Source organism: Corvus brachyrhynchos, unplaced genomic scaffold (assembly GCF_000691975.1).
Source record: "Corvus brachyrhynchos isolate BGI_N302 unplaced genomic scaffold, ASM69197v1 scaffold365, whole genome shotgun sequence".
Lineage (NCBI taxonomy): Eukaryota > Metazoa > Chordata > Aves > Passeriformes > Corvidae > Corvus > Corvus brachyrhynchos.
In genome coordinates, this window is record NW_008239544.1 from 1,611,687 (window position 1) to 1,627,118 (window position 15,432).

At 40.1% G+C, this 15,432-nt stretch overlaps 1 long non-coding RNA gene across 2 annotated transcripts in view; it reads left to right on the forward strand.

The window, feature by feature from the left end:
• Positions 1-15,432, forward strand: part of LOC108448458 — a 266,016-nt gene that overhangs the window by 71,331 nt on the left and 179,253 nt on the right. For both annotated transcript variants that reach the window (XR_001864348.1, XR_001864347.1), the window contains exon 2: positions 4,439-4,543. This is a non-coding gene — a long non-coding RNA (uncharacterized LOC108448458). The remainder of the gene's footprint in view (positions 1-4,438; positions 4,544-15,432) is intronic.

Consider the following 15,432-nt stretch of genomic DNA (forward strand, 5'->3'; position numbering starts at 1 on the left):
CCCTGTGACTGAATTTTGACTCCCAGCGCCACACGAGGCCATTCCGATGCCGCTTTCCTGCCGCCGTTCTCCCGCTCTGAGGGCGGCCCAGCCTTCAGACCCCGCAGAAGCCCTGTGGGTGGGCACAAGGGACCCCAGAGGGACAGCGCCGGTGGCTCCGGAGCTGTGGGAAGGCTGTGCCTCCGCCTTGCTCCGCCTGGGAGCGTGGGGAATGCCCGGGCCGAAGCCGTTTCCGTGGTGTGGGCAGGGAGAGCCACGGGGGGTTTAGGTCAGGAAGGGGGGAGTTCCTGCGTGTGAGTGGGAGAAGCTGGGACTAGGACTGCGCCGAGGAAGAGGAGCGTGAGTGAAGCACGGAAGCGCCTCTTCAAACACCGGGATTTTTGCTGCCTCTGCCGCTGGCCGAGGGCCGGGCGAGTGGCTGAGCCCGCAGCGCCGGCTGGGCACGGCCCCAGGAGGGTGCTGAGAAATCACCGCCGTGAAAACCAGTTAGGAACGTATTAAATGCTGTGAAATGCTGCACTTCAAAGAAAAAAAAATCCAAGTCTGAGGTGGCTTAGACTGGATAGCCAAAATTAATAGACATATTTGACCTTAATCTGTCTTCCTGGACAAGTTTAATTATAGCAATTTCTTAACTTCAGCTCAAGATCTTGTTTTAGAAATGTTAGTGTTCTCTGAATGTGTGGGGTTTTGTATTTAATATCACCGTGTTTTCTAGGGAAAGGCAAAAATCTGCAACAATTGACTGGACTGGAATCACCCAGGACTTTAGAGATGCCCATGATTAATTTCTTTTTCTAAATAAATTATATAAATAATGTTTCTGAGATAAGATCGAATTGGGGGTGAGGAAGAAGAAACTAGAAATACTGTTTTGGAGCAAAATTTAAAAGGGAATTTATTTTGGAATTATTTTATTCCTTTTGTGATCACAGCCTGTCCTGGCAGGAATCTTTCAATGTAAACCATTTGGAATGAGCTGATGATTAAAACCTGATGATGTACGTGTTGATTTACACCAACTGGAGTCATAGCATTTGTCTTAGCCTTTATTTTTTTGTCTTATGTAACTTAAACAAAGATGTAAAGGTTGTGATATCACTGTGTAATTTGAAATATAAATATTTGGAAATGCAAAACGTGCTACCACACGGCCATATGTGTGTAGTAGTAGTACATCCTAATATGTACCATCAGTAGTACCCGTTCTGTAGTTACTGCAGCTTTAGCTTTCTTTTCCGTGCCTCAGTCCTGCCAGCAGCATCGTGGTGGAGTCTTACTCTGCCCCTGAAGAGCTCCAGACACTGTGACCCACAAAACTGTTCAAAACTAATGACTGGTAGGAATAGAGGCTTTGGGTCAACTCTGGTTTTTCTTATTTGTTGTATAAAAATGCATTTCTGATTTTCTAGAAGTTTTTAAGGAGATATTTTATCTCTTACACAATAGATACGATTTTACCATGTTTTACTCTTTCTCTATTTACAAGAAAAAGCTGAAAATGCAAAATTTTAGACATGAGCAGCATCTCTATTTTCATAAATTTGACGCTTTTTATATGAAATAATTTCAGGTTTTCTATTAAAATGGAAAGAAACCATCGGTGCCTGAGATTGAAGCCTCTAAGAAAGCAGTTTTGAGCCATGCTGATGGTGTAGAAAAACTCCTGGGTTAGTAAATAAAAAAAATTAAACTGTTTTCCTCTTTCTTTCCATGGGGCTGGTTTTGTGAGTGGGATTCTAACAGAGCAGAAGGACTCGTTGCTTGAGTGCACTTACTTTAGTTCCACATCTTCCCCAACTCCAGGAACTTGAACTTGTCATTATCAGCCCCAGAAGGTCAATGCATTACCCAGGGTAGCGGCTCTTTCATGTGGCCTTTCTGAGGAGGGAAAAACCAGCTTTTAATCTTGGCTTTTATAAAACACTGTGTGTACTGGATACATCCTAACTTGTCATTTCCTCGTGTGTTTTAGTGCTGGGGGAGATCTGGAGATGCTTTGTGATGCCACACAGATACACACGTCCGCAAAAGGCCTAATCTGAAGTGAATCTTCTATAAATAATAAACAACAAATAGGCTCCTTTTAGTTATATTAGCCCCAAAATAGGTCATGTACATTTGTTTTAAATGCAAACTTAACAATAAAGTAAATTCCCTAGGTGGAGAATTTGATGTGTTTGTGCAAATTTTCTGGACATAGTACAAAAAAAAAAGCCAACACCTATATTTTACCATTTAAAATATTTATACATTGTCTTTTAAAGTCCTGTGTTTGAAATACTGTTTATAATAAACTCCCTAGGAGAGAACTAATAGTCACAGGTAAACACTTGCCATTTGTTACTTGAACACAAAGTAATCTTTAACTTTTTAAACAGAAACTTAGTGTTTCCCATTGCTACCAGAGAAGTTGTCACCTTTGTCAGCCTCCTGCTCCAAATATTCTGATTTTTTCACTCGTGGTCCACATGGTATTGGGGTTCCATGGGCTTCTCAAGGAAGGCGATGAAGGAGAGCGAGCCTTGTGTCACTAGGCTTTGTCCCTCTGGGCCTCCAGTGGAAATATGTGAATATGGTTTTCAAATAAAAAAAGGCTGTAGAGGCTGCCTAGGCCATTCTGTTCATGCTCCCTCAAATATAAACCCCAATATGTTAAATTCTGTGGTAACTGATAAAGGAAGGAATATCTGAGGAACAAGTGATTTATTGTGGTTATCTATTGTAATTTTCCTACTATTTCTGCCTAGTACAGCTGTGTCTGGGTTTTAATTGGCATCTTTAAGTGCTTCGATAATACAAATAATATATATAGGGTGTCTCACAGTAGAACTAGACAAAGGTAAAATGCTAAAAATTGTAGTGCCACACTTTCCAGCTTGTGTTGTTCCACGGAGCGAGGCGGGATCTGAAGTTGTGGCATCACCCATTGTAACCCACATAATTTCTCTGTCCCTATTCATTTTCATCCCAGAGATGCATTGTAAAAGTGTAAATCCATCACTAGATAATTTTCAGTTCCATTATTTACCAAAATGAATAGTTAAGCAAGTCATTGTTATTAGTGGGATGCTATTGTTGTTTTGCAGAGATAGGGCCTGCCAAGGGCTTGAGTGATGTGCACTTGAGTGTTCTTTCAAGATCCTTGTACCTGTTTCATTTGGGAGGAGTTTCACTCATGTAAAATCAAACAGAAACAATTTTAGTAGCCTCTGAAAAGAGAAGAAGGGAAAATGGATATTAATGAACTATTTAATATTCTGCTGTGGCAGAGATGCAGTGATTTTGCTGTTGACACTTTTGCATGGAATTAAAGAGATCTGGTGGTTGTTTTACTCGTCTGTCTTTGTTCCTGAAAGACTTTTCAGTGTCATCAGATTTGGTTTTGTAACCTGGGAGAGATTTTACAGACATGCAGGCAAGAAAAAAAAAAAGCGCTTCTTTTTCATGAAATTCATTGGTATTCAAAACATGGTCCTTTGATGAATTAGAAATTTTGGCTAAAGCTTTAATGAGATTTTTATTTCCTGAACTTATGTTGGAAAACGTGTGAGCTTCACAATTCACAATTCTGAACAAGGGTGGGCTTGGTTTTTCTGTTCAAGAGTATTTCTGGCTTGTTGTTTATTTCTCAGTATTGTATTGATTGGTGAGTTGAGAAGTTCATGATGAAGGTGGAAGAGTTTAGAGCTATGGATATTTACTTTGTGATGCATAACGGGTGGGGAGCCTTTGGCTCGTGGGTGCAGGAGAACCTGTGGGACCTCTGCCAGAGGAATCTGCAGCAGTGGCCGTCTCCTGTTTTCTGCCTCACCCTCTGAACCACAGCATGGGGCAGTAGCTGTAAGTGCCCTAAAGTTCCTGGCTGCTGAGCCTGCGGGGTCTCTGGCTTGGGACTGACACTGGTGTTTTCCACATCCTGAGCTGTGAACACAGACTGGCAGATTTACATACTGGCTGCATAAATGGAACTAGATAACCGCTTGTGTTTTTTTCATGGTTAGTAGAATCTTTCACTGTGTGGGTGGTTACTGGGGACAAGTAATTTGGAAAGCTTTCCAGAAGCTGTCATTGAGTGGTCTTAGATTTTATAACGTTCCTTGTGTTCCCGTGCTGTGCTACGCACAAAAATTCTCCTGACTCAAGAACATTGGAGTGATATGACTTACCACATTTTGAAACTCACGTGTGTTCCAGCATGTTAGAAGTATTAGGAATATTCAAGTTATCATTGTACTTTGTCTTTTCATTTACTTAAAATCAAAGGTTTTTTCCCATCGCTTACAGAAATGTTTTGGTGTTAACTGAAAAGAAGGATGTATCAGTATATGGGCTTAGCTGTTATGGAAGCTTTTTGTTAGTCATATGGACAAGAAGAAATTCTGTTTGTTCACATCCAACCCTATCTAAATGTGTGTTTTCCATTTCTTTGTGCCAGCTACTTTCTGGATTTATCCTGAACAAGAAGAGGAATTACTGAATTAACGCCCAGGCAGTGAGTGTCCTGTGTTAGATGCTACAGTCCAGAAGTCCTTCATAAATGGTGAGTAAACCTCTAGTTTTGGATTTCCACAGTGAGTTTTTAGCTTTATTTCAATGAGTTTTAGGTCAAAGCTGTCCACTTTTCAGCTCTCAGTCTGGAGATGTGTGAATTGTGGCCACAGTGTGAGTTGGAGTCTTTGCATGTAGGTTATGGAATTCTGTATTTTCAGAACTTATCTCTGTATTTGAGCATTGAAGGCCTATTCCAAAAATAATAAAGATAACAATAATTGTGATCTTTATAACTTTTTCTGGGCAGCTGCAGCAGTCAGTGGTCTGTCTGCGTGAATGGCTCCAGGATACGGAGGTCTGAACAAGTAGTTTTGGGAGGAGAAGGTTTTGTCTGCACTCTTACACTGTCCTGGGAGAGGAATTTCTGAAAATGTGATGTAAATGCAAATCTGTGTTTCAAAATACTGAAATGCCTGTGTGCTAATGCTGGTTGCTTGCTATGGTATGTTTGGGGTAAGTTTGCTGATGATGTAGTCAGTGTAATTTTATTTTGATGTATTCAAATACAAGATGTAATATTATTTGAGAATATAAGATCTTTCTCTTCATTATCTAGTGCTAAGCGTTGCTGTGCTTCTCTGTTGTCAGTGTTATGGTAGTCTACTTGCATGTTCAATTTTGGCCAAAATAACCTGAATCGGGGAGGGGTGGGAAAGAAGAAGGTGCTTGTAGACAGGTTTGTGGAATCACTGCAGCAAGTTTTAAATGATGTATGAAATGAAAAATTCCTGTCTGATGCACAGGGTGAGCAGAGCCATTGATGTCTGTGAAATCGCTGCTGTGAGAGGCTATTTCAGAGACTCACAGGGTGGTTTGGGTTGGGAGGGACCTCAAAAATCATCTTGTTCCACCCCCTGCCATGGACAGGAACACCTTCCCCTAGACCAGGTCGTTCAAGTTTTTCTAATAATATTTCAGAAATTCCAAGTTTTAATTCTGTATAAAACTCTTCTGCTTTTGCAAGGCAGAAGTCTTTCACAGCAACAAAATTCATTAGAAAAATCTTTCAAGATGGTGCATCAATAAATATCCTAAGGCAGTTTTCTAGGTTTGTGTGGGTTTTTGAGCCTGAGCAGCGCTACTTTACAGAACGCCATGTGGGTGTGAGGGTGGTGGTGAGAATGCTTTGAACTGTCCTAAAGTGAGAATTTAAAAAGTTTAGTGATGGGATTCAAGATCAGGAGTCCAGTGGTTTGTTTGAGAGGTGTAGTGGGTATAGGAACTGGAGCAGAGTAAGAGTGATACCCACTGGAAAACCAGGGGAGCAGGGTTTGGGGAGAGGGATGGATTTGCATGGCTGATACAGAGCAGGAACTCCAGGGCAGCAGTGGAGACAGAACATTCTCCTTTTCCAGCTTAGTCACCCAAACTGTCCTCTTGCATTTCATGATGTGGCTCCTGTGGGGAAAAATAAGATGGTTTCAGTTATAACAGACAAGGGTCCAAAGTAACATTATCCTGGTTAGTCAAACATCTGTATTTCCTAGCAATCAAGTTTGATGCATCTGTGCCAGTCTGAAAATGTAGTTTTGAGAGTTTAAGGAATGTATGCACAGGTAACTGCATACACTTTTGCATTTTAGTTTTATAGATGTTCTAGAAGTAACCTTTCAGCACCCTTTCTGTGTAGTCTTTGCATATTTAAGTCTCCAAGTCTCTTATCAGAGAATTTTGTTATGTTTTTAAATTGCTGGTGGTTGGGATTTTTTACTTTCATCTGTTATTATTGAAAACAATACTGGAAGAGAAAATAGTTTTTATATTGCGCCATCAGGTCCTGTAGAAAGGAGAACACAGTGTCTGAAAAAATTGAGAACACTTTCATAAATCCTGCTTTGTTATTTAATTTTTCTTTTTTCTTTTTTTTTTTTTTTTGGCATGTTCACATTGTGTTTCTGCTCTCTAAAAGCATGGACTTCCAGCTCTGCTGTTGTGCTGTGCTGATGCAAGCAAGCTTTTCAGTGGTTAGAAAGAAAAAAGATAAGAGAACAGCATATAGATGGCTTTTAAAGCTAGCAGCTGATTTGTTTGTTGTCATGATGGTCAGTATTGCCCTTTTCTTAGTTCCTCAGTATTGTTTCCTTCAATGTCTGGGGCTTCTGAGTTGCCTGACTGATCCACCCAGTTTCCCAGCTGGTGAGCTTTCCTGTCAGAACAGAAGTGCAAAACCAGTGAAGTGATGAACCAAACCCCTAAATTCACTCATGCCGGTCATGCTCTCACACCACCCCAGCTCCTCATGCCCTCCTGTCTCCAGGTCTCCCAAACCAGGGTCCCAGTGTGTGCTCCAGGAATCCCAGCCTGTGTTTGGCTGGGCCATGGCACTGTCTGGTTCCAGCCGCAACTTCTGTGTCCTGTCTGCTTGGCTTGGGGTAAGCCTTGGAGAAGTGACTTCCTGGTTTAGGGATGGGGGAGCAGGAGCTGTTCCTTCCATCTCTCCAGCTCTTCCCCCTCTTTCTCTGGTGCAGTAGTTGACAACTTCTGTTGTGATAATCCTCTTCTCCTCGGACCTGCCTCTTCCCAAACTCATTTACTGTAGATTACATTTTCGTATGTGTTATTACAAATATTAATTAGACTTTGCTTTACTGGAAACGGAGGGGTTTGGAATGCATATACTATGGAAAAAAAGGAAATAAGGAGTTAAGTGATATTTGCAGGGCAATTATGTAGTAGTCTGTGATAAAATAAGAAGCAATAGCATGAATAAACCAAATAGTCAACCATTGTTTTTTACTGAAATTGTTCGACACAGTAAAGGACTCTGCTTGATTACTGCAAAGCAGTAATACTGAATCTGAACACAGGTTTTCACCAAATTTGGGTGTGGATCTTAGTCTCTGAAAAATACCTACAAAAAGGTGCCGCAAGCCTGTCCTTTCCTGAGTCCTGCAGAGCAACCAGCACTGTCAGCCCATGGAAAATGCTTTTTGCAGCAGATTGGTTGTAAGAAGTGTCGTGCAGTAAGAGTGTTTGTGTGCCTTAAGTGAATTTATCAGGTGTCTGGAAGTTACTTGTTCTTCAAAGATCAACCTTCTTTTATACGTCTTATTTGTAACTCTTCTAGATAAATTACCTGTGGTTTACTGGAACTGGGCTGAAGACCCAGTGCTGGGAGATGCTGTTAATGGAGTTAGAGTTTGGGATGTTAAATAGGAAGAACTGCATAACTTTAAAGAAGTGATGACAATAAGATGAAATCTAATAGATTCAAGTAAGAATGGCTTTTCTGCTGGCTGGAAGGATAGTGTTTTCTTGGGAGGAGGGGGCAGGAGATGACTCTGGTACGACTGTGCCACCAACACGACGTGTTTGTGAAAAAATCAAGTGCCACCCTCAGACATGTGAAGGAAAAAGTAATTCCAGAGAGGTTTGCAAAATACTGGTGCCATTGTAATAGCAAATGGCAGGAGCTTATCTATTTACAGAGGAAAAATGTGAAATCAGGACTATCTCTTAGTCAGGGAACAGTGCAGGGGGATCTCTGGATCTCATCATTACTCAGGGCTGGAACAATTAACACCGAGTCAGGACTTTGTTTTTTTCTTTAACAAGGAAAGGACAATGGGTCATTTCTCCCGATGATGCTCTTGAATGCATTTGAGATAAGTGATTTGGTAATCTGACAAATTGGAAGAATAACATGAAGATTACTTTTTTCCCCCCTACTGAAATGTGTTAGAGCCACTATGACACTGGTAGCAGGTGAAAGAAGAAAACAGTTCTTGAACTCTTTGCTAAATTGATATACTAATCAGAGTGCCTTTTCCAGAAAAGAAAGAAGAGCCCCATTTTGCCTGGACTCTATCTTTGCTATTTTCCTTTTTCAGAAATAGAAGATTAGGAGGTGTCTGCACCGATGTGATAAAACGTTCCCGTGGAATTGTATTGTATTTTCGCCTTGAGTTGCTGGTGAAATGAAGTTGTTGGCTTTCAGTGCTGCTTTGTTTTTGACCCCTTTTTGTGAATTCTCTGAGGAAAGAAACATATTCCCATCTTTTATAGTAATCAAATTTATCTGGCATCTCTCAGCCTCTTGCATTACTTATGCTACAGTTGACCAGCCTTGGGAAGGCTTTAGCGGGTTTATTTATTTATTGTTCTAAAGTGAAGGTTTTTGACTTGAGGTCCCCACATAGTCCATGGGGATTTGAAGAGAAAAAAATGAAAGTGCTTTCTGCCATTATTTTGATACAGTTATTTTCTGTGAAACTGTTTAAAAATACCCCAGACTACCCAAAACCTAAACAAAGTCCCCCATTAGTCCCAAACCCCCAAGAAACATTGAGAGAAAGAAAAATTTGATTATCTTAGTTGTGTTGGAAATTCAACTTCGTCAACTTTCTTTTGTATCTTCTGTTTCTTTTGCTGTTTTTTCATCAATTTATTTCTATGGTTGAAAAAACTAAAGTTTGATTATAAGGGAAATCTGGGGTATCATCAATTATTTTGCTTTCAAATATGATTTATTTGACTAACAACCTTAAAAGCTGGGACTGATTTAATTTTATTTTATGCTCATGAAATCCACAGAAGGCTGACCTGGCCATTTTCCTCGTCTTCTGCTTTGTAAGTCCCACATGGTATTTCCTCTCTGATTCTTTGATTTTATAGAATTTTTCTTTGAGGAGTAAACAATGATAGTGTGAAAATGTTCATATTATGTTTCAGATGTATATACCCATGTAGAAGGTTTTTTTTATTGCAGGAGAAAAATCAAATCCTTGTCACCTAAACTGCTAATTATGTTTGATAAATGTATGGTATATGTTTAATGCAAAGAGAATTTAGGAAATAATACACCTTGTGTAATTACAGCGACCGAGCTACTTCCATCAATCTAATTTTTCTGATTCAGGTTCATTTGCATTGCATTATTTTCATTAAATGAGCTTTCAGTGGAGCCCTGCTCTTTGTCAAGAAGAAGAATCAAACACTGAAATATTTCAGCGTGCATCAGTCGGGTGTGCATGTGGGGCCCGGCTGCTCCCACGTCCCCATGGCCACGCTCGGGCCCCCTGTACAGCCCTTTCTGCCCATTAATGCACCACACCCAGCTCACCCAGTGGGGCACTGCTCTGCCACTTACACCAGCCCAGGAGATCTGGTCATTCTGCTCCCTCATCCCTTCTGACACCCAATGGCTGCTGCTGATCCCAAATGACATGCCAGTGATGGTAATTAGTATCCCAGCAATGGAGTAACTGTGTAAAGATAACGATCATATATTTCCCTGTCTGTTCCTCTGTATCCTTGCACATTTTCTGTCCTTTCCATTTCTGCAGCTCTTGTGTGCTGACACTTTTTCACCATAATGCAGCGGGGGAATTCTCCAATCTGGTATTTAGTGAAAACCAGCCTCCCTCACTCCTCCCACCCAATTTCCAAGCTTCCAATTAAAAAAATAATAATTTGGAACCCCACTTCTAGTCACAATGCTGTTAACATTTAGTGTATGTAGTTGTAATTGTTATTTAAGGTGAATATAAACTTAGGTTAGTGTATATATGATTTTATGTAATAAGTTTCTTAGAGTTACCTGCCATGGATAATTTTCCATTTGTTGCTCTAGAACGGACTTGCTTTTAAAGATGGGGCATTGATATTACGTTGGTAATTTAATGTCTGAGAGTTGAAATAAGTTAGAGAGAGAAAGCAGACTTCATATTTGACAATATCTTTCTATGCAGTATCCAAACCTGTTCTCTGCTCTCCCGGTGTGTCTCTGAGGGTGGGCAGACACCCCGATCAGCCACAGAGTGCTGGAGCTTGTTTGCTGGCACCTGCCTTTTGTGCTTTTCATATGAGTGAATTTAGGATCACTTCTAAATACCTGCAATCATAATATTTAGACTATGTTAATTTGCTAATTGCATTAGGAAACATTTTTTCATCTGAAGGCAGTGTGTTTGGCGATGCCTGTGAGAGCAGCACATTTGCAGAGTGCCCTCGGATGGCGCTGGGAACGGTGCTGAGCTGGCAGGCAGGGCCCTGGGGAAAGGGCAGCTCCTCCTGGCTCATGTCTGTTCTCTGGGATCTCCTTTCAGAGTTCAGGAGCATAAAAACTTTGGAAATGGGAAAAATGTGTCCTTTGTTATAGTTGTAGCACACAGATTGAAGGAGTGCTGGGAGAGGGACAGGAAGCGAAGGTTTTGGATGATGGCAGACCCTCATCCTGGTGACCACTGTTCGACTTCAGTTTGCCCTCCTCAAGGCACAAACTTCTAAACTGATTCTCTAAATACCACCAGCTGTCTTTGTACTGCAGCAAATTTGGTCCCCAGCCCCTTCTTCAAAAGAACCCAAAAATGGCCTCTGATGGGAGAAGCAGAGAACAGGAGGTGGCCCAGTTTGCCATAGCAGAGCTTTGTGGCATTGTACAGGTGTGTGACTGGGAGGGAGGAACAAACAGGGCTCTGTTGCCCTCCTTGAAAATGAATCAGTTCATCTTTGTATCTGGAAATAACATTTTCTGAAGGTCGCCCTTAGTTACATCTCCCATATCCGTGTAGTAGGTTAACATCCTGCTTTACCCTGATTCAAAGCAGCGTTGATCATAGAGCAGATTTATGGCTTTTCCTTGTCTGGGAATCAGTGTTGCTTCTCTCAGTTAAACACGCCCCTCCCATGGGACCCTTTTGGAAGAGTCCATCAGACAAGAACGAAAAGTTGTTTTTTTCAGAATAGTCCTATTCAGTTGCAGATTAAAGTTTGGAGAGTTTCCTTTAAGGGACACTGACTGCAGCTTTCAAAGAAGCGGAGGATATTCCACATACCTTCACATGGTGTAGTGATTATTGTTAGTAAAGACTTTTTCCCCTTAAAATAGCTGGAATTTATTAAGTCCGATTCATGGGTGAGAAATCTGTGAACTGAGTGTAAATTGTTAAGTCTCAGGACTAGTTAAAAATAGTTCATCATGTGTGTTAATTCTCAGCAAAATAACAAAAAAAGTAAATAATTTCCATTAGTTTAATGGAAATGAGATAATGGCACAGTTTCTCCAGTGTGTTATAATTACACAGTTTATTTGAAGAATAATATTCTAGAGTACTCTGAAGAGCTCCATATGGTTGTTACTACTGTAAACAGTCATAATTATTAAAGTAGGTATTTTCAGGTCTGCATAGTCACTGTGAATTGTTAAAACTCCTGCACAAGACATCTGATTTTAATTTTTTTTTTTTTTTTTTTTAAGCTTAAACCAATAATTTTCAGTTGAAGAGAAAATGTGGAAAGTAATTGCTTATCCAGATCAGATAGCCTAGAATAACTTGAACTTTTCCAGTTTCTTAGTGGTGTGCAACAGCTTTGCTGATGTGTGTGTTTGGTCATGAACTCACTGCAGTTAACTCAGCAACCCACTCTGTTCTCTGGGGGTAATTAAAATGTGAGGAACTCAGTTCCCTGCTCCAGGAGCAGGGAGCAGCAGTCCGGGGGTGAAGCTTTGGCCACCCCCAATCCTTCACAAGAACATGAGAGAAACTCTCTAAAGTGCAGCTAATGGATTATTTCATTGATTATAGAGTTGAAGGCCAGGAAGGAGTGTTAACCCATCTAATCTGACATTCTAGCTAACACGTGCCATTGAAATGAGCCCGGTTAATTCTGTATTAGGCCTCAAATCTGTGTTTGAATAGTCTATATTGTGCTGGTTCAGCTTGTGTTGATATTTCCAGGAGGAGAATCTGTTCTTCCGTCACTGCTCAGTCAGACATTGCAGTGTAAATCTCTGTGTTGGAATTTCCTCAGCTTCGGCTTCTGGACTTCTCAGGCCACGACATTCTAGATTTGTCAATCATCTCATTCTCACAGAACCCCAGACTGGTTTAGGAGGGAAGGGACCTTAAAGCTCATCCAGTGCCACCCCCTGCCCTGGGCAGGGACACCTTCCACTGGCCCAGGCTGCTCCAAGCCCCTCCAGCCTGGCCTTGGACACTGCCAGGGATCCAGGGGCAGCCACAGCTGCTGTGGGCAAAGTTCTGGATAGTTTCTACCCATGGCTTATTGATAGATTATTGTGCAAACAGGTTAATTAAATCTTCTATTGTACTAAAAAATAAGGGAGCAGTTTTATCTTTCCCAACACTGTCAGCCAAACTTGTTGTCTCATCAGAAATAAAATCTGGGTGGTTATTGTCTCTCAAAATCCTGGAATTTTTCTCTTTGTGTCATTGTACCACGATGAAAGAAATTAGCTCTGTGACTACTTTGGGGGCTTTAAGTTTGCCATTAAATATATTTCAGTCTAAACAGAACAATGTATTTGTTTCTATTTTTGTATAAAACAAAATATACATGTGTTATTGTTTAGACAAAGACATTGAGGCTCTCTCTTCTGTCCTATTGTTTAATTACATCTCCAGATTTCTTGGTGTCTTTGATGCTGTTGCAGAATTAACTACCTGTGTAACAAGGAAAATATTTTGTAACATTAGAAAAACTCTGTGAGGGAAGAAAACGCTCAGTAAGCTTTTTCAATGATCTCCAGAGAAAGGCCTGGGAAATATAAATTACTTTCTAAAGTTTGGGATGCACATTTAAAATGTGATCAGGCAATATTATTGGATTATATGAATTTTCTTTTTAATTGGTTCAATTTTATTGAACTACTTGAAGTTTTAAGCTATATGGTATTTCTGCTATTTGGATGTTATTAAGCTTCCAGTTCAATTAGCTTATGGAGCAATTAACAGGGTGTTAGCAGGTGATCTAACAGATGGATTAATCGCTGCCATGGTCTGGGGTAGAGCTGGGAGGGTAAAGGCACCTCTGATCTGGGCTGTGCACGGGGCTGACCTGTTTGCTTCTGGTTATTAAATAACTGCTGTGATTGACTCTTGTATAAAATAACTTAATAATTCAATTTTGAGGCTTTATTTTAAAACAGATTGTCTTGTTGGTTTAATTGGACTTGGAAGTGTGTGTTTGGCAAAAATTGCAGCCTTTTCAATCAAATTTTTCAGGCTAATCAACTATAGTTTTTACCCAATCGATCACTAAGAAAATAGTGTTGTTTACGACATTGAATAGATTTTGCTTTAAAAAAAATATGAATCAGTAATTCAGAGAAATTAAAATCCTAAATGCCATAAAGTATATCTCTGTGGATGTAATTGATAATGCCTTCAAAATTAAAAAAGCCTTTATAACAGTTTCCTTATCTGGTATTGCAGTTTCACTGCTGTTCACCAGCAAACCTGATTTTATAACTAAAAAAATTAACTGCAAATCCCTCTGAACTGTGGTGTTGGCTTTGGTACAGGGCATGAAATAATTTTTCCATCTTACCCCGCTGCTCTCCGAAGGTCAGCCTTTCAATTGGGCTGTTACTGTCTTGCTGCAGAGTTTCCAAGCTACGTTAATTTTTGGGCTGCCATTGATGGATGGAGCAGTTGGAATTCTGACACGCAGCAGCCTGACTGGAATGACCTGCAGAGGCAGATGTCGGCCTCTTATTTCATGCCCGTTTGTCAGAAAGAAAAAACAGCTTTTTTTTTTTTTTTTTTTAAGCATTCCTGTTTTTCTCCACAGAGAGAGCCCTTGTGGGGGGGGGGTGCTCTTGATACACATACATAGAGTGGCCTATAAAAAATCACATTTATTTATCATTGCTGGAAAACCTGGTGAAGTCTCTTGAGAATTTGTCAGTGCCCAGTATCAAGGATGTGCATATTCCGGTATTTTCTGTGCTGCAAACCAGTGTGCAAGAATAGTCTTGAGAATTTATTATTTCATAAAAAGGTATTATTTTGCCCACAGATAAGCTGAGAAAATGCACATTGTTCTTTTGTGGTACCTGGGAATTTACAGTTTCAAAAGAATTTCATTTGTGATCTGCTTTTGCAGATTCATGGTACATCAGGAAGATTTTATGTTCCTTGTCAAAAATTTCTCCATGAGGATGACACAGACCCTAACTGGGTGCACCCGGCTGCTCCTTTCATGTGAGAGCCAAATCCTCATCCAGAAATTAACTCAGGGAGTTTTTCATTAAAATGTAAAAATCAATTTAAAGGACTGATGCAGAGAGAAAAAGCTGAACTTTCCCAGTTGGCTTGTACAGAGTCCTGAGGGAGAAGTAATTTATTTGGTTGATATGGGTAGAAAAAAATGGAAATACTTAAATTAAAGAATGAAAAATCACTGTAACTGTCAGGGTTAAATGTGAGCAGATCTCAGTGAAGCCTTTGAGTGCCTGTCCTGCCTTTGGACTCTGCCTGGGTCACGGAGGGAAGGAGTTCTGGGGTGATTCTGTCACCTTAATGGAGTGAATACAAGTTTTGCCACTGATTTTGATAGGATCAGAATTTTACCTAATGAGCTTTTCTTTATTTGAGATTGCTCTCCTTTCCTTAACAAACTTTAAATTCTTAGTTTTAATTTTGGAACTAACTCTTTGTTTCTAAAATTCACAGAGGACATAGAAAACACATAGGAAAAAAAAAAGAAACAACTTACATCTTGTGGTCTAGTTGGAATCACATAAGAGTCAACACATAAAGCATAAAGGTATGAAACAGTTGTGCAAATCTGCAGATAATAAACAAATCATAATGTGGGTGGGTCCAGGTCCATTTTAGTGACAAACCCAAGTAATTTTTAAGGTGATCTTTTGTCATTAATGTACATTTTAATACTTGATAATGCAAAGTTGTGCCTTCATTTAAAAAAATAAAGAACTGTAAGTTGGGAAAATAGGAAAAGAGCAGGAGCCTGATCTGTAATGTAAATAAATAAAAGATGTGTGTTTTTTGCAGCATGTGTCCTTGTCTGCTAAAACAGCATCTCTAGAGATGGTGTGATCCCTGTCACTGAATGCCTGGAATTTCAAGGCTGGATATTTTTAAGGTTTTTTTCCTGTGTAACTGGAATAGC